The sequence below is a fragment of the Tamandua tetradactyla genome, chromosome 5 (assembly GCF_023851605.1).
Source record: "Tamandua tetradactyla isolate mTamTet1 chromosome 5, mTamTet1.pri, whole genome shotgun sequence".
NCBI classification, from domain to species: Eukaryota; Metazoa; Chordata; class Mammalia; order Pilosa; family Myrmecophagidae; genus Tamandua; species Tamandua tetradactyla.
This window is the reverse complement of record NC_135331.1, coordinates 174,219,775-174,239,758: the sequence shown is the minus strand read 5'-3', so window position 1 is coordinate 174,239,758 and position 19,984 is coordinate 174,219,775.

The following is a 19,984-nucleotide window of genomic DNA, read 5'->3' as shown; positions in this document are numbered from 1 at the left end:
GTCACAAATATCTCAACAAACAAATGAGAATTCGCCTTTCACTTAACTGCAAATGTAGAAAATAGCCCAAAGGAAGTCCTCAGTTATATCCACAAGCTTTGGTAGGACCAGAAATTTCAATCCATTACCAAAAACAAAATTGGACAGACATATGCTTGTAATTACACATGTGTAATTCAGGGGAAGGGGCACATCCACCTTCCCCTTGTGTAATGTCCATTTGGCTCTCAGATGCTCAGGTTTGAGGGTTTTTCCAGAATTGTTAGTAGTAAATTCCCTGTCAAGAACCATAGTTGGGTGCAACAGGACTTACTCTGGCATTAATATTGTCATGGACAGGGGTTAATCTAAAATGACAATAAATGGGAAATACTGGCATAAAAAATATTTCTTACTGTCTCTGACATATGGAATGCACAATGCAAATATAATTTTGATCTGCAATTGAAGGATGGAAGATTCAACTAAACCAACTTCCCCTGCTGTTTACTCATTACTAAAAAGAAACCTAGCAACTTTTGTTAGTAAATTTTTATCCATTCCTCTCTGTGTTTAGAGTAAGATTTTTCATGTCCGTTTATCATAGATGAGACTTAATCTGATATTAAATATGTCTGTCATGCATTCCTGGGAAAGTTCAACACCATACCCCTTTACTCAAATATGTCTGTAATGAGATCAGTACTATAGCCTAAAACTTTTAATTATGATCAGAAAAAGAGCAAATTTATTTTGAAAAACTAAGGAAATACAAACAAAGGAAAAAATAAAGTTAAATCCATCACTCTCAAACTGGAAACAAAGCAAAGGTCCATCAAGCATAGAATGCAATGCTGTTCAGCAAGAGGAATGAATAATTATAGCTACTCTCAACAATGATGATGAATCCCACTTAAAAACAAAATAATCCAGATACAAATGTTGCATCTTGTATGCTTTCATTTATAAATTACCAGAACTGGCACCACTGTGGAAGTAGCAATGTTTACAAGAGTGTGTTAATTAGTTGAAAGTGAATTTACCTGTCTGTTATTTTCAGTGTGCTTTTCTTTTTCTTTATGTATGCCATGATGCAACACAAAAGTAAAAATGAAATAAATTCACCAGACTAAACCTATGATCCCCAAACCCTTCAAACAAAATGTGTTTTAGAATTTAGAAATTTTCACCATCTAGAAAGATAATGCAATACATATACAATTCCTCTAGGATCTCGGCAGCATCTAATTATCATCACATTAATACTTGTACTCCAAAAGTATAACTATTCAAATTCAGAAAGATATACAAGGAGTTTGAATAGATTTACAGCAATTAAATTCAAGTTTTACCACCAACTAAGTTCATATGTATTACTGGCTTTCCTCACTTTTTAAATCCTAACACATTTTCCCTAATAGATGTTTAGATCTCAATAGACGTTTTTTCTAATCCTGCAGATGTTTCCCTTTTTGACAATTAATGTAATATGTATAGCAGATTTCTTTTGTGGATGTATCTTTGTATTCTTAAAATGAAAGCTACTAAGTCTTGATCATTAACCTTTAATATATCAATGTTTCAATGAAATTCATTTGTTTCAATTCAGTTATTTAGGACTTTAAATTCTAATTTTAAAAGTGAATTTTTTTGTTTGTTTGTTTGTTTGTTGTTTTTTGTGCATGACCCTTATGGTGAATTAATGAAAATTGTAAGCACTGGTTCTTTTTTCAATTCTGTGTAATTAATTTCCCCTTTTATTTGCTCTAATTATTCAATATTTGTTTCCTAATTGTATTTGTTTATATTATAACTTCTTGAGTTAAACAATTTGTAATTTTTTATTATAACAATTCTGAAAAGTCTTTTATGAATTTTTCACTGAAAACAGTTTTGTCTTGTCCCATAAAATTTATTTATTTGCAGGCACTATAATAACAAATCTGCTTCATTAAAATTATAGACAATAGCTAACACCAGCTTGTTGGGTTGTCCACACCAGCTCCGGCATCCAAAGGCCTGGCATAGGGCTGTGTGTGCATGGTCAGCTGGCTCCTGACCTTATCCCTGTTTGGTCCTGATCAGATCTCCCTTGAGACCCTTGAGGTTCACAGGTGAAGTGGAACCTGGGCAAAGAGGATGAAGGAACATGATTTGCAAAGGTATTAAAAATAGAATATCACCATCATGGAGACAGAAAATCTACTGTTAGTAAGAGTAGTTGATGGAAGTTTATAGTTGACCCTTAGTCATAGAATCCTTTCCTTTAGAAGAAATATACCTTTCACAGACATCAAAATTCAGAACACTGGTAACTGTCATAACCTTTATGGAGGGAAGAAATTTGCCTTACTGGCTATATTACACTTTATAAGTAACATGTCTTCTGCTCATAAACAGAAGATAATGGAGACTCTATTGTAATCTCATTAGAATTGTGCAGATCCTACCTTAAAGGGCAGTTTCAAAACCTCCTCTCTTGGAAAGAGGCAAAGAAATTATTAACAGAGGCAGCAAAAAACAACAGTGATGGTCATGAGTACAAGCGTGAGAGCAGCTCTAGAAGTTTTTTCCATCCTCTCTGGTGATGACAAAGGGGAGAGCATCAACGGTGAGTCTAAAGTTACTTATGTCATGATTTACTGTCTGGAGCTGCAGTATGTTGATAGAAAAGAAGAGTTTGATAGGTTTTGAGAAGCATTACTAGGAGAAACCTGTGGTACAAAATTGGGTTGAGAACTACAGTTCAAGGCAGATCTCAGCACAACTTATTTCAATGCTATTGATAGAGGAAGTCATTTTAGAGAAAAACATGAATTAGTTGAGAAAAGAAAGAAAGTTGAACAGGAATTTTGGGAAGAACTGGAGGTGCTATAAAACAGGAGTTAGAACTTGTCTACAGTTTTGAAGGAAAAAAAAAACAAAGGCAAGAAAATAAAGACAAAATTTGATGTAAAACAGCTCAGTCCTTTGTCCATTCCAGGTTTTTTCTACATGATAGGGACCCCAACGGGCCTGTTTCTGATGATACTAACCCAAATAACACAATGCCTGAATTTTAAACCAAGTGCTATGATCCAAAGTCCAAAAGAGTTATTTTGTCGCACAAGGCTGTCTGCAACATGTAGTGTAGGACTTCTGGAGAATGGTATTATAGGAGAACACATAGGTGATTGTCATGACAATGTAAGAAGTTGATAGAGGAATTAGTGGAAATGTTGATTACTGGCCTGACAAGCGTGCATCATATGTTTGGAATGTTAAAGAAAGAGCTGTACATGATTACACACTATCAGAACTTTAATTTTCAAAGGTTGAACAAGCTCTTCTCCAGAGCAACAAGAAAAGAAAGATCCAGTAATACCACTGTTTTATGAACACTTGGGATACATTTTCTTTGTTCCAACCTCAGCATCTGAATCAGAGCCAAGTAGAAGGGTTCCTCATAAATATGCACTGACCCCTGACTGAGTATTAACATAGGACAGGGCTGTGATTAGGAAACACTGCCTGCAGGAAGCTGAGGAAATAACAGGAACTGAGATAAAATGCTATTAGCAGCCTTTTTTTTCCCTGAGGCTTGGGAGTAATCATTTCTCTCTTGTGTCTAACCTCTCTTGACCTTTGCCTTCAGGATCTGAAAGGAGTTCACATAAAAGGCCTCCAGTTGAGGCTCTCTTCCATTGGGTACTGGAGGAAGAGAAGAAGCAAATTGCTTCTAATTTAGTTTAGTCCTTTCTTGCCATTTCAGCAGCTCACTAGAATCTGCACAAAAATCTTACATCCTAACTTGAAGATGAAGTCAGCAAAAAAAAAAAAAAATACTCTACTCATTTTGGTAACCTGTTAGCAGAAACCTCCTTATACCAAATAAAAAGGTAATAAGCCTCTAATGGTCTCTAAGATGTGGGGTAAATTAAAGTTTAATATATTTATGGACTTTTTTCTAAAACCCCACTCCTGGTACCAAGATGTATTAGTTAGTGTTCTCTAGAGAAACAGAATCAACAGGGAACACTCACAAATATAAAATTTATAAAAGTGTCTCACGAGACCACAGGAACGCACAGTCCAAAATCCACAGGGCAAGTTGTGAAGCTGACGACTCCAATGGAAGGTCTGGAAAAACTCCACAGGAGAGGCTCACCAGCCGAAGCAGGAATAGAGCCTGTCTCTTCTGAATCCTCCATAAAAGGCTCATGTGATTAGATTAAGCATCACTCATTGCAGAAGACACTCCCCTTTGGCTGATACAAATGGAATCAGCTGTGGATGCAGCTCATATGATCATGATCTAATTCTACGAAATGTCTTCATTGCAACAGACAGGCCGGCACTTGCTCAACCAGACAAACAAGTACAACAACTTGGCCAAGTTGACACATGAACCTCACCATGACAACCACTTTCACACCTGACCAGAATATGGAGTGCCCAGAAACCCAGAGGGTGTGTTGAGTTTCAGAGAAGTCGGCTCCCTTAACCAGGAATGTGTAATGGACATGAGACTCATCATTCACTTTATTTCTGGAATTGGCCAGATTGAACAGTCATTATGACTTGACATCCTTAAAGATATGATCAGAGAGAAAGTTTATAAACTACAACATGACATTTGTTACCCTAAAATCATTCAGTTGGCATGGGCTCATCTCTACAATATAGACAATATAATGTTGTACAGAATTTTGTTTTAATTTGGAGAAATGGTTAACTTATTTCCTATATCTTCTAGATGGTAGTGACTCAAATTTCAGTTATTGGCTTTCTTATTTTTCCATTCTTTAACATTTGCAATTTTTTCATCCTCTGGGTGATGGTTGAATATTAGTAAAAAAGAGAAATTATTTGGGAAAATTGATAGAATTTTAGAAGTGGAAACAATGCCATTTGTCACTAGTTATCCAGGTGCTAGATAATTCATCTTGATAGTCTCCTTCTTTCAACTAAACAGTATTTAAGTCCAGTGCCCCAAATTTTGATAAGTTGATGGTCTACCTTTTTTATTTCTGTTAAAAATCATTATTTCCCCTTTTTAACAGATAACCAATTTATTACTCAGCCTTTTATCTGAGAATAATGTGGTGGCAAAAGTCTACCATGTATTTATTATATTTGGGCAATGATTTTACTTTTAAAATCAAGGCATCTATGTATGAGATGTATTTTGGTAATCAATTGCCTGTGGCTTAAAACAACTATTGTATTTTCCTTTTTACTATCAAACTGGACTAGCATCAGATGAGTGTTCTTCAGCTAACCTTACTGTTTGTCACTTATGTGGGAAAAATGTTGCTGCTGAGTTGTCTGGAATATTTTGATGGCTGAGCTTCTCTCTCTCTCCTCAAGGCCTCTTCAGCTCAGGACCCCCAAGAATGCAAGAGCAGAAGCTACCAGAACTTCTTAAGCCTTAGGCACAGAACTAACATGAGCCTTAGGCACAGCCCCACCACAGCCTGTTGATATAAGTAAGTCATAGGCCCAGCCCAGAATCAAGGGGAGGGGGCTACACAAGGCATGAATATCAGGAGGCACAATTTTTAATGGTCCCACAAAGGTAACAGACTACCACAACCAATGCCAAAGGAAAATCAACTGTAGTTAGCTAGTGTAGAAGCTGCTAGTAACGTTAATTAAGTTAGGTACAATAACAGACATGAGCTAGTACTCAGACTCCAAAATAGAGGTTCTTTTGGCAGCTTCTTGAATCAATGACATTGCATTCTGTCAGCAGTGACCATATTTTCTGAACTATTACTTGAGAAATGGTTCTCATAAATATGAATGTTTTCAGAGTTGTGAAGAGCATTTGTAGCAGATTCACCATGTAACTATAACCTTTTCTTAATACCACTGGTTTTCAGTATGCCCTTACACTAATGTGTGACTGTTGTCTGTTTCATTAGAAAATGCTTGTCATTCAAGCTGCAGTTAAAAAAAAACAGTGCTTAAGAGGCCAAAAGGCTCTAATTAAGGTCTTTGACTAGATTGAATTAGCAGTAGTTCATTTTTCCTTTAGCGGAAGAAGAAAATTTGCTAGTTGTCTAACTTAAACCCCCCTCCCAAGGACATCTCTTTTTGCCCTTTGCATTTCATCATGATTCAGCAAGCGTGCTTCAGTTAAAGTACCCCTGACTATTCCTGCAATATTTTAGGCACAGCATGAACTGTTTTACACATATCACTCATTTACTCTTCACAGTAACGCTGTGAAGCAAGTCCTAATATTGTCCCTACATTATAGATAAGAAAAATGAATGACAGAGAGATTATGTGACCTGTTCACATAACACTGGTGAACGTAGAATTTAAAGGCAGTCTCATTCTGAAAACCATACAATGGGCAGCAAAATGATACTTTAAGAATAAGTCATTGGGAGCTAGTGATCTGTGAAACCTTCCAAGCTATCTTATATGAATTAGCAAGAGATTTAGCAGAAGGTGCTTGGGAAAATTACAATAAACCATTATTATTTTTTAGCAATATGTGAGAACATTAAGTGAAACACAAAAAAGAGAACAACAAACAAGGCTTAATATTTTCTTTGTTTCATGCAGAGTTTGTTGTTTTAAATAAAGGTGAACCATCAGCTATACAAGGAATTTTGCTTTTTAATAACTTTGAATGCATATTCAAATATAATTTGAAATAAGCAGAAAGACATTTTTTATTTGTAAAAAACTAAGTTTGTAGAGATAAATAAACAAGGTTTCCTACCCCTCAGAACGTGATTGGATATTGTTTCTATTTTATTTTAAAATATTAAATATATTCAGTAATCACTTTTTGGTAAAACTTTTTATCAGAAATGCTGGCAACATGTATATATATTGAAAAGCATGTTTGCCATCAGACAATAGAAGAGGGAGAAATCATTCTTAAGTGCTCAGAAATTAGCTTAAGGCAATTCTCCCTTGCCACTATTTGTTTATATATGTAAGTCACTAACTATCTGGTACCAAGTGGAAGAAATTCAACAGAAACACAATTCCATAGACACAAAACAGAAATATTTTGGAAGATTCATGTAATTTTAGAAACATCCTGGATGCAGCTAGGCAAGAACTTCTTTTGATCTCACCTCTTTTTCCTTCTTTCTCTGTTGCAAGCTTCTTTTTCTCAGAGGCAGTTTCCCACTCAAGGGAATCCATCCACTGGCAGCTCCTGCCTTACACAAGAGTTATATATCAAATATGCCAACATTTATTTTACATTTTATATATTTATGGTAGCTCTCACTGCTGCAACTCGGCCCAGGTACCAAAACACGAAACATCCCTCTTTGTCTGGGGTAGTGGATTCTTTATACCACATTCATCTCATTCATATTATTAGGGCGGGCGAGGAGCATTTTGAAAAGGGAATGGTGTAGTCTCCAGAAGAAAGAAGAGTTCTGGGCAGATAAAACAATAGCCATGCCCAATATTTTGTATTAATTTTGCCACACCTTTGAAAAAGGAATCCACCAGTATCAACAGTATGTATGATCATTGCACGCCAGTTAAAAGCATGTTGTTCACTGTTACAATTTATGATGCCATTAATTGTATTTTATTTTGATAGTTTTACTATGCAATACTGAATTATGCATTTGATTATACATGGCACATGGATATAAAAGAAGACTGTCTGCTAATGCTTCACATAACAACATAATAATTACGGCCTTTTAATAAATGTATATATTTTTATCAAACAAATATTTATTAAACCCAACAGTTCACTTCACTCTATATTAGGTACCATAAGAGATGCAGTGAAAAGTAAAGGCATAGTACCTACCTGCCAGCTGTTCTTCAAAGGAATATTACATTCACTTGCCCTTCCCAACACACACAGATTATATGTATCATATTTTTATCACAGTAAATAGTTCCAGTAGATAAGTAAGCTGATAAACAGCCCACCACTCATCACACTGCTGTCATATCCTGCCTTCCATGGCTAACTCCGCTTTTATAATCTCTTTCTTATATTCTTGGTATTTTGCTCAGGGTCCGTTTTTCCTTTCTTCAGACCATCCTTTCTTTCATTTATTGTGATCTTACAGAGACCGCAGACAGGCCTGCTGGGTTCTAGGTCCATATCAGAACTGCTTGCTGGAAAGATGAGGAAAGCAAGAGGTGGTGGAAATGACAGAATTTGCCATGTAAATCTGCATCCATTTTAGGTATATCCTTTATTACCTACGCAAGCAGCCAGTCGATTACTCTTCCTGCTAAGGAGGAAAATTAGTTTTCTGATTTTTCCTCCTTGTAGAACTCTTGCTAATTGCAAAGAAAGTGATTGCCTTTCCTTGAGTCTCATTCTCTTCGTAGACCAAAGAACCCATTAAAGTGGCTACTTTAAAACATTTTTTTATGTTGCATAGATTCCCATAGAAAAGGAAATTCTCTCCATTTTTATGTTTCTTTCAATAGTCATAGTTTCTACACATGTGCGATGTTGTATACAGCACATGTATAGCATGTGTTGATGAATAATTTTATTGAAACCTTCTTTCAGCTTAAAGATATTTAGATAAATGTCATTATCCTTAAATAAAGTTTATTTCGCATTGGATGGCTTTTTCTTTTTTACTAAAGAAAAGACATCTAAAATTATCAAATGCCAACAACTTAAAAATGTAATTTTTTTCAGAAAAGATCAATGATGTAAATATTATTAATCTATTTTATAAAAGATTTTGTAGGTGCTTCCTGTTGTTGACTTTTGTCACTTGAAGTAGCATTTAGTGGCTGTTAGCATGGATAGTATTGCTCCTTCGAACAACTATAGCAGAGACAAAGCATAATCTTTCCTGCCAACTTGAGTAACTATGACTATTTTATGCAGATATTGCAGAATCAAATTAACAAAAATCTTGTATAGGTGGACTTAAATATATAAATTATGTAAGACTACCAAAATAATTTTATCCAGTATTTCTCCCCTTTGGAGAAAATGCTACCAGTCTTGCTTTATTTTCAAAGAGTTTGGCTTTACTGAATTCATATTGAAATATATTAGCTCTCCTCTGCCCAGATTTTATTGGTTTACAAGACTGTAATTCCAGCTTTGCTTTAAAAAGCATAGCATCAGCAAATATATAAATATATTTCCCTCTCTGCTTTGCATCGATTTGTATATTTAATTGAGCCACCTGCTTTTACTACATTAAGCCATTTCCACACAATTCGCAAGCCTCATCAAAGAGAAATAGATTTTTAAAACCAGGTGTAGACGCCCCACTGTTTCTATCAACTTCATTTAAATGTTTGATTTATTTGGAATTACTGAAAGGAAAAGATGGAAGCAGCATCCAAACAGGTAAACCCCCAGTGATGATTTGGTATTTGTTTTGTAAAGTTGGAACATCTAATAAAGTGCCATAGTGATGAAAATATTTAGCCTCTTCAATATATCTTTATTCAGTAAGTTTAATTCCAGCCTTATAACCCATCTACTTGGAATATGGCATGCCTCCAAGTAAAAGATTATTTCTATAATTCTGCCAGCTGTTTGCATATTCTAAATTGGACTTTTAGATAAGGCCACTTAAGTTATTGGTTATTGCCATAAAACTACTTTGAATGCTCATATTTTTGTTTTGTGCTGTCTCATTCTGGAAAATGCCACTAGGATCAATGAAATAAAATCGACTGAAACATGTCATTGTCCTATGCTGAAATACAATCCACACATTGACCAATAGTCATGTTTTCACATATATTAATATGTAAGGTGTTCCAAATGGGAATATTGATCCTTTTTTGTCTTTTGCTTGTTTTTATTAAAAACTTTAAAATCAAACATTTTAATATGTTTGAAATAAAATATTTATATTTCCACTTCCCAATGAAATGATGGAAATAAACTGCAGTTACTTGCAACCATTTTATTAAACCTAAATTGCTCTTTTAGATTCTGTATTTTTCAAAATGTAATATCAGTTTGTTTTTATTTTAACTTTTCCCAATTTCCGTTTTCCTCATCAATGTGAATCATTTCTCTTGGAGGAAATGAAAAATGTTGAATTCCAACTTAATGACAAAGCTGAACATGAGATTCTAATGACAACCTCAGACCTACTCACTTTATTTTCTAGGATAGAAAGGAAAGTATAATTTCTACTTTAGAATTATAACTAGAATGAAACTGGGATACATTTCCTTGATGAGGGAAAAAAGTAGGTCTCTCATAGCTTTCCTGACTCAATATAATCCTATATTTTTGATAGGGTTTTAAAATGTCAAGTAAATGATATATGAAAATGTTATTCTTTTTTTTTTTTTTTTTTTTTTTACATGAGCAGGCACCAGGAAATGAACCCAAGTCCTCCAGCACAGCAGGCAAGCATTCTTGCCTGCTGAACCACCATGGCCCACCTGAAAATGTTATTCTTTATAATATGAACTAGAAGCTTCATAAATCTTGCAGCAATTCCAAATCTGTAACACACTTTCTATTTAAAATATAAGCCCAGCTCCATATACAGGGCCTACATTATGTCATTCTTAACGGTGTGTTTCTATGTAATTCGAATCCAATCTAATGAATTCATTATGATTCAGGATATTTTCTCAGCGTTCCTTTAGTGCTGAGCTTAAAAGTGCAAAAATGTCCATCCAATTCACTCGAAATTTTAGGCAGTCTGTATTTGTGGCAATGGGTAGGAAAATAGTAATGAGGATTATTGCTTTTTGGGGGTGAAGAAAATAAGTTGTTTGGGGATTATGTCAACAATACCAAGTCAGGAGAGGAGTTCCAGTGTGGCAGGCATGGTTACGTAGCTCGGCTCTGAGACAGGGATTGTTTCCCCAAGAAAAGTAGCATCGTGAGAACAATCAAGGTCTTAGCCCATTTATTCAAGTGGAAATCTGAATCCCCTTATTAACTGTAGCTGTTGCCACCCCTATGATCTTCATACTTGAAACTAGAAGGTGTAAAAGTAAAGATGCAATTTCTCAGAAACTTAAGGGACTATTGTCACTTTATTTGTGTAATTTCCATGAAAATTTCATATCTCTCTTTAAAACCAGTATCTGTGTTTATATAAAATGGGAAACAGGAGAAAAGAAGTCTAAGCTTCTGGCTGGCTTGAAACAGAAAACTATCTTGCCTTCTTCTATCGACTTCCTTTTATTCCATCACCATTAGACTTTTAATGACAAAAAAAAATGATAAAGGACATTTTGCTGTTTCTTAAAAAGATCACATCAAAACTGAATTGACTGTTAAAAATGAGAAAACCTGCTCTCTTAAGTCTTATTCTAATTTATATCATTGCATTTATTGCCAGTTCTGTAACACTCCACTATCAAAGCGTATAATTTTTATTTGAATTCTTGAAAAAAATTGCTTCACTTGTTTTCCCATAACTTATATTGATTTACATTTAAAAATAATTCTTCCCTAGCCTCTCCTCATTTTGCTTCAATGGGAAAAGTTCTTAAATATGAGTAATTGGGTAATAGCTTTTGGCCTGCCAAGATTGGTCATAAGCATCATTATTCACTAAATTGCACACATCAAGGAATGTTTTAGTACCCCATAAAAGGGTCAATGGCATAAAATGAGGTAAATAACAAAGTTGGGATTTATTAATTTTCTCATCTAACTTTACACATAATCAATTTCTAGACAAATACCGTCTATAATATAAAGTTTGTAAGCATATGCACCCAACAAACCAATGAAGAAACTAAATCTTTCTCATGTACCATAACCAGAAATATATTAACCGTCTCTTAATTCTCCTTGTTCTTATGAGAAATAAAGAATGTAGGTAGCTGGGGGGTGGGGAGGGAACCTGAGTTATTTTATGATTGTCATGTCCTCTTTCCATTCAAGTAAACATAATTTCCTCCTGGAAAGAAACAGATTTCATGCCTCAGGCTGGGCATAAATCAAACAGAAATGCTATAGCATGGACTGTAATTTTATAAACTATCATGTTTCTGGAAAATAGAGTTAAGCTGTAATCTATGATGCAGTTACCATCCTTCTAAGGAATAATAGAGTAATGGGCAAGCAGCTTTAAAGAGCTTTGGGTGTTGTAATATTTTGGCACCTCTAAAGAACTGCTAGGCTCCTTGAGGTAAATGATTTGAGAGAAGTTTTCATAGCACCGTTTATACTTACAAAGGTGACTTAGACGGTTGTAGTCAAGGCCATGTAAACCTCTTTCACAACATGACCAGCTTTTTAAACTACTTTTTAAATGACATTCCCTTCCAACAAATATTTACATCAACAACTCTGAAAAAAATTGTGAAGCACTCTGTAAAAGGGCTTACATAAAAAACAAAAAAAAGATGAACAATCTCACTATAACCTTCTGGGAAAGAATGAATTTTAGCCAAGTAGGCTATGTATCTAAAAATTGTTAGATTTTCTGAATATCGTAGTTTAGAAAGATATAAATCTAATTGGTGTCCTGCTGGTTGACTCCCGAAGGACACTAATCAATTGGGAATAAAATTGGAATAATGAATGAGTTTTAGCATTTATCTTGTATTTTCCATCCTTAAAGAGCCTTCTCCTCTCAACTGTCCAGGGTGCTGATGGCTTACAACTTTCACTTTTTGGTTTACTCTCTGCTGCCTGCCTCTGGGTATTTCACCAGTCATCACGCATCTCCAGCACAGGCCAGCCAGAGAAAATGAATGAGAGGACTTTCAAATCAGTCAATTTCATTGTTGATTGCCAGTATTTCTTTTTTAATAGACCAGTGGAGGACAGTTTGCAGTCATTGCCTACACTGAGATATTACATTAACTTCATTTGTCTCTTATCCATATTGTGTCACTTGAAATTACACATATTATTCACTTTTGACAACTTGAGCAAAAAATACAGTGTTAGAAATATTTTTATATTTTGTGAAAAGTATAGTACATGTTAGGGGAAGATTTAGTGAGTTCTGCTGGTTGACTCCATTTTAATCTCTATTAGATTTTTAAAATGTGAAATGAGTAAATTATTGTAAGGAGTCAAACAATAAGGGACATTAATTTTACCATATTGAGTTAAATAGACCAACTTCATTTTTTTTTAACTAACTGAATAGATATTTCAACTTTACAAAACAAATACCAAATCATCACTGGGGGCCCAAGTTTACCTGTTGGGATGCTACTTCCATATTTTCCTTTCAGTAATTCCAGTTAAATTAGACATTTAAATTAAGTTAATAGAAACAATGGAGCATCTATATCTGGTTTCCCAAATCTATTCTTCTTTCATGGGTCTTGTGAATTGGATGGAAATAGTTTAATGTAGTTAAACCAGGAGGCTCAATTAAATATACAAATTGATGCTAAACACACACACATGCATATATATAACTGATGCTACATTTTTTAAAAGCAAAACTGGAATTATTATCTTGTAAACTATTAAAATCTGGGTAGAGAAAATCCTAATGTAGTTCAAAAATGATTTAAGTAAAGACAGTTTTTTTTTTAATATCTGGCAAGGCTGGTAGCATTTCTCTAACAGTATCACCTCCCAATAACCTCCACAAATTTCCCAAATACCCCATTGGGGTAGTGTCATCTCTGTTATAAAGGCAACATTCTACACTCAACAGCATTGATCATAAGGAAAATGCAAATCAAAACCACAATGAGCTACCACTTTACATCCTCTAGGATAGTTATTATTAATAAAACAATTTAATAAGTGCTTCTGAGGATGTGGAGAAATAGGAACCTTTACATATTGCTGGTGACACTGTAGAATGGTGCAATACTTTGGAAATCAGCTTGCACGTCCTCAAAAAGTTGAAAATAGAATTGGAATATGACCGAGCAATCCTGATTCTTGGTATATGCCCAGAAGAATTGAAGGCAGGGACTCAGAAACAGATGTCTGGGCACCAATATTCATTAAAGTGTTATTCACAATAGCCAAAAAAGTGGAAGCAACCCAAGGGTCCATCAACAGGTGAATAGATGAACAGATGTGGTATACATACTCAGTGGAATTTTATTCAGCCACAAAAATGTAACAAAGTTCTGATGCATGCTACAGTATCTTTGAGCCTTGAAGACATCATGTTGTCCTTGAAGACAAAAATAATTTACACACAAAATGACAAATATTGTATGCTCTCACTTATATGAAACACCTAGAGGAAGCAAACTTCCTAGAGACAGATAATAGTTTCTAGACTGCCAGGGGCAGGTGTCAGGTGAGAAGAAGGAGTTAAAACTTAATGGGTGATGGCCTTCGTCTCTCCATCTTTCTTTACTTGTGAAAGTGCCCGCACACTCCTTTCTCTGCATATGTACTTAATATATATCTCATCTTCTTGCTCTAAAAAAAAAAATGCTAATGGATGGAGAGTTTCTGTTTGAGGTACCAAAAAAGCAGAAGTAATGGATAATTGTGATGGTTTCACAGTATTGTGAATGCAATTAATATACCACTAAATAGTACATTTGATTATGTCTAAAATGGGATATTTTGAGATGCATATTTGTACTACAATAAAAAGGTTTTTTAAAAAATATTTTAATATGCTTCCCAAAGCCAATGTTTCAAATGAATCACAATTCTAATTATCATCCTAGTTATCATAAATGTCATTAAACTTACATTTTTCCATTTTTACTGACTATTAGAAGATTATTGTCAATAATGAAGTTGTGAGAACAGTAAAAGCATAATATAATGGCATCAGCATTAAAATGTATCAGTGTCTAAGAATCTGCCTTTATGTACGTACTTGTTTCTCAAGGCAACAGCACTGATAATAACAAGTTAATGCTATTGCATATTAATATTAGAGCTATTATAAATTAATATTAGAGAAAAGTCTGACTCTGATTCAGCAGTAACTACAAACACCATTAAGAGGAAATTTTACTTCTGTAAATGTTAGGTTGTGGCAAAAATTCATGCTTTGTATGTCTTTTGTTATTAAATAATATTTATGGTTCAAATTGAAAGAATACATTGTTGGACATTCAGTAGGCATAAAATATATCCCTCTGTAAGTTAATAATCTTTAAATTACTTGGGTAAAGGCTCTTGATGACCTATATCCTAAAAGTTATGTAGGTTAAATGGGCAAAATGGCAAAAGCACTAAAATTACTACACATGTACACTAAGTCACAGTTTAATAAAATGAATGTATTCAATGCATGCATTGTGAACCCCAAAATTTTTCTAGCACTGTTTTCTTCTTATAGTTATTTTCTCATTTAATTGTTGAATTACAAATGATGAGACTGGAATATATTTTACAAAACAATTATTGAAAATTCCAATGACAAGATTCTCAATTCATTTTATTCTACCCTTCCTCTTTAAAAAGAAGAAAACAAATAGGAGTAGACTGGAACTTGCATAACTCATTAATAGAAACCAAAATTTTGTGCTCATTTCAAAGAGTATTAATTACTAATCATTTCCATATGAGAGACTAAGTCACAAATTAATGTGATTATATATTAAACATTTCAGTAGCATATGGATATTTTCAATGCAAATAAACATTTCCGAGTTAGCAAAAAAAAAACAAATAGAAAAACATGAAATTATAGAAATTAAATACACTTATAAACACGATATGTATGTACTCAGACATATACATATATAATTCAATACACGTGCATTTCAGATTATTTCAGGAAAGATGTAAATAATTAAATTTCAACATTGTATCAATATATAATAGTTAACAATTATCAGACATTAAATATATGCAAAGTACTAAGACTTTTCCATGTTATTGTTATTTATTTATAGTAAATTATATATGCATTATATGCAATTATGAAATATAATTGTAGACTGGACATTCATGATGACATACACAACTTAACAACTTCATGCTTTGATACTAATGAATTTATGTTTTTGTTTCCTCCTATCCCTTCACAGTCCCTCCTCACATTAGAAACCATCACCTTGAGTTGTGTTCATCATTCTTTATATTTCTGAAAATTTTTTTCCATATATGAATATATTACTGAACAATAGTTATTCACATTGCATGTTTTGGAGTTTCACCAAATAGGATCAGTTTATGTGTAGACTTCTGCAACCTGCACTTTTTCATTCAAAGCTATGTTTCAAAGATACATTCATGTTTTGTGTGTAATTACAGTCCATTCATTTCCATAACATTCCTTTGGATGATCATTCCATAATAAATTTATAATTCTATTATTCATATGATGTCCTATTAATGAAAATTTGAAATTTATTTCATTTGTTTGTTTGTAATACCATTACAAATAATGTCAATTACATTTTTGTACGCATCACCTGGTATCTTTCAGCATGAGTTTCTCTCTAGGATGGTGTGCTGGTTTGAATCTGTGGTGGACCCCAGAAAAGCCATTCCTTTAATCCTCATTCAATATTGCTGAGTGGTTGCATTTTGATTGTTCCCATGGAGATGTGACCCACCCGATTGTGGGTGGTAACTTTTGATTGGATGATTTCTACAGAGTTGTATCTTTACCCATTGAAGGTGGAGTTGTTTACCGGAATCCTTTACAAGAGGAAATATTTTGGAAAGAGTCCCTATTTGTAGAGCCATGAGAAAGCCAGCAGATGCTGCCATGTTTGCCATGTGGCTTTCCAGCTGAGAGAGAAACATTGAACTTCATTGGCCTTCTTGAACCACGTTACCCTTCTCTGGATGCCTTTGATTGGACATTTCTATAGTTTTGTTTTAATTGGGACATTTTCTTGGCCTTAGAAGTATAAACTAGCATCTTATTAAATTCCCTTTTAAAGCCATTCTGTTTCTGGTATATTGCATTCTGGCAGCTAGCAAACTAGAACAGATGGATATGATAGATAGATGGATTGAAAGGTGAGACAGATATAGATAAAGATGTATTCAGATATAGAAATAAATACAGACATAAATGTAGATTTAGCAAATACATTGATTTCATAGGACACATGATATTCAGCTTTGCTAGATAATTCCAAATTGTTTTGTAAAATGATCATACCTATTTATGCTCTCATATAAAGTTATGAGTTTCTGTTTGTTTACACATTCATTCAACAAATATGAATTGAATTCTATGATTTTCCAGACTCTGTTCAGGGGACTTGATATATTCTGACATTATTTTTTGTGCATCTGATGGGTGTAAAGTGATCATTCTGACCTTAAGTTGCATTTCTCTGATAACTCTGTGAGGATGAGTTATTTTTCCTATGTTTTTTGTTCATTTCAATGTCACTTTCTGAGAAAAACCTATTCAGGCCTTTCACCTGATGGCTTTCATTTTCTCCTGTGGGATTTATATAAATCCTGTGATTTATAGAAATTGTTTATACATTTCAGGCATTAATCTTTTGTTTGGGTAATATGTTCTGTTAAATTACTTTTCCAGACTCTGGCTGGCCTTTTGCTTCTCCTTTGGTATCTGTGAACCCAAATTCTTAATTTTCAGACAACTCAGAATTTTAATTCTAGAGAACACAGTCGAATCTTTAAAAATTACTCTGAGGACAAAGGTCCTAAAAATATCTTCTTATATTTTATTATAAGTTTAAAAATTTGCCTTTTATCAATCTGAACTGAGTTGTTTATGGTAAGACATAGGAAATTGTTTTTGTTTTTGTTTTTGTTTTTGTTTTTAATATGGATAAACATGAGTCTTCCTTTTCATCAGAGATCTGCATGACACATCAATTACCTAGGAAGTCTTCACAAACATGTGGATCTGCTATAGGTTTCCTACATTCTTTCATTGGTCGATTTGTTTATCCCTATGTCACTGACTATGTGACAGTCTGTTAATCACCTGATGTTACACAGGTCATGATAACTGGTATGATGAGTTCTAGAGGTCATTTCCTTTCATTTTAAACTTATAAAAAGCAGCATGCAAATGGTGATTTTCTAACCAAAAATAAATAAGTGTTTCTACAAGTGGAGAGAAAGTCTGAAAATAGGTGAAATTGAAAAATAAGCCTGAAAGAATTAAAAAAAAAAAGCAGTTAACTTTTTGACAGTGAGAGTGAAGGTAAATAATGATAAGTAACAAATAATTAAAGCAATTTAGAAAACAACCAATCCTTATTTAATTACCTGATGGGATTTCTACAGTCTATCTCATAATCACTGGTATTTCTGCTCTGTTTCCTTAAATAAATACCCTGTAATCAATTATGCATCAACATAAAGAAACTACAGAGCCAAATTCAAGCCTGGGCTCAAATGAACATAATTAGATCTTAGAAAAGGCTATTTTAAATCCCTGTTCCTTCAATCACAAAATCATGAACAAAAGAGGAAGAACATTTTCAGAATTTTGGAGGACATTCATCTTTTCCAGGAACAAAATTAACCTTTATGTTTTATATATGTATGTATGTGACTGAAAACATTACAAAGAAGAACTCTTGGTAGGTGGTAATTGCAATTTTTATAATTGGTAATGACTCATTTTATTTTTGGATCTCATTTACCAATGTTTGGGAAATCAAATCTACTCAATTCATTTCCTAATTTTAGAACATAGCCATTCATTGAAATTTGACTGAATTGAGTCAAGGACTAATATCCTTCACAAGGCATACTTCCATTTGTAACAGGGTTTTTACAATCTCAATAGGAAAGCTAATATTACTTTTGCTAGTATTCCATATCAGGATAAATGTTTTAGTTTCTTAGGTTGGCCGTACAAAGAATCCCAAACTGGATGGCTTCAAACAGCAGAAATTTACTGTCTCACATTTCTGGAGACTGCAAGTCTGGAATCTGAAAGAAATAATCCTTCCTTACCTCTTTTTAGATATTGGTGGTTTGCCAGCAATCCTTGGACTTTGATCTCTTCCTCAGCTGCCGCAAGACATTCTCCTGTGCCTGTCTTTAGAGTCTGATTCTTTCCTTTGTGTAAAGACAAGAATCATATTGCATTAGGGCCCACCGTAATCCAGTTTGTGGTCGTTTTAATTAATGTCTTCAAAGAGGCCTATTTCCAAGTAAGGTTGCATCGGCAGAACTGGGAATGAGACTTTGAGCATGTTTTTTGAGGAGGCGCAATTCAATCCATAACAGCAGTCTTCTCCAGAAAGTAGTTTTGGTTGAGGAATTACTTTAAGACCTTTCCTTATTGCACGGTTCAAGAATCTAAAGACAAAAAGCAAGAAAGTACCATGTGAACCTGAGCTAAGAATCTGAGGTTTCTAATTCTCATGGCTTTCTTCACGTGACTAGCATTCCCTAGGTTGCATAACCTTGAATTCCCACACAATGCCAATCTCATTATTGAAATGTTTCTTGATCTACTTTAGTTCCGCAGATCATGTTTGAAATCTTCCATAGGTTCAAACAATTTCCTCAAGCATGATTGGATAAACTCAATATAAAAGAGACATAGAAGAAAAGTTTCTCATCAGTTTGGTAGAGTGGATAAAAAGTTATTTTAGAAGGATCATCAAGAAGTATTTTGGCAAGTAAGTGGAGAAATCTGGACATGGAGACGGAAATATGAGCGAACCTGGGAAATTAGGTCAAAAGCAAATCTGAAGGGCTTAATGCTGAGAACTTGAGTTCAAAGGGAGGTTAAAGATGGGATTAGGGAATTGTAATCAGAGGAAATATAAAACCAATTTAGAACCATGTAACACGGTAATCATATTTGAATATTGACCCAAAACAATGAATGTGACCTTTACTCCTGACAACTAGTGTATTAATACAAGAAACCTACATGAAATAGTTAATCTTAGGTATTGTTCTAAATTAAATGGGATTCATTGACTTGGCTATGTGAAAATTGAGGGTTCTTCCCTTATTTCTAACAAATTCTAACAGTAAAAATAATTTAAGCATCCTGAAGCTACTAGTTTATGTAAAATTTGCAACATGAAGTGAAATACAATATAATTTAATCATGTTATTGTGTTATTAGAGAATTGCACACTCTCATTTCTAATTTTGAATACTTTTTAAAATTTAAAAAATACTTTTTAAAATGAAGTTATTTTGTTGTTTTCCTTAATTAATATGGAAGAAATACTTGAGCTGAATTCA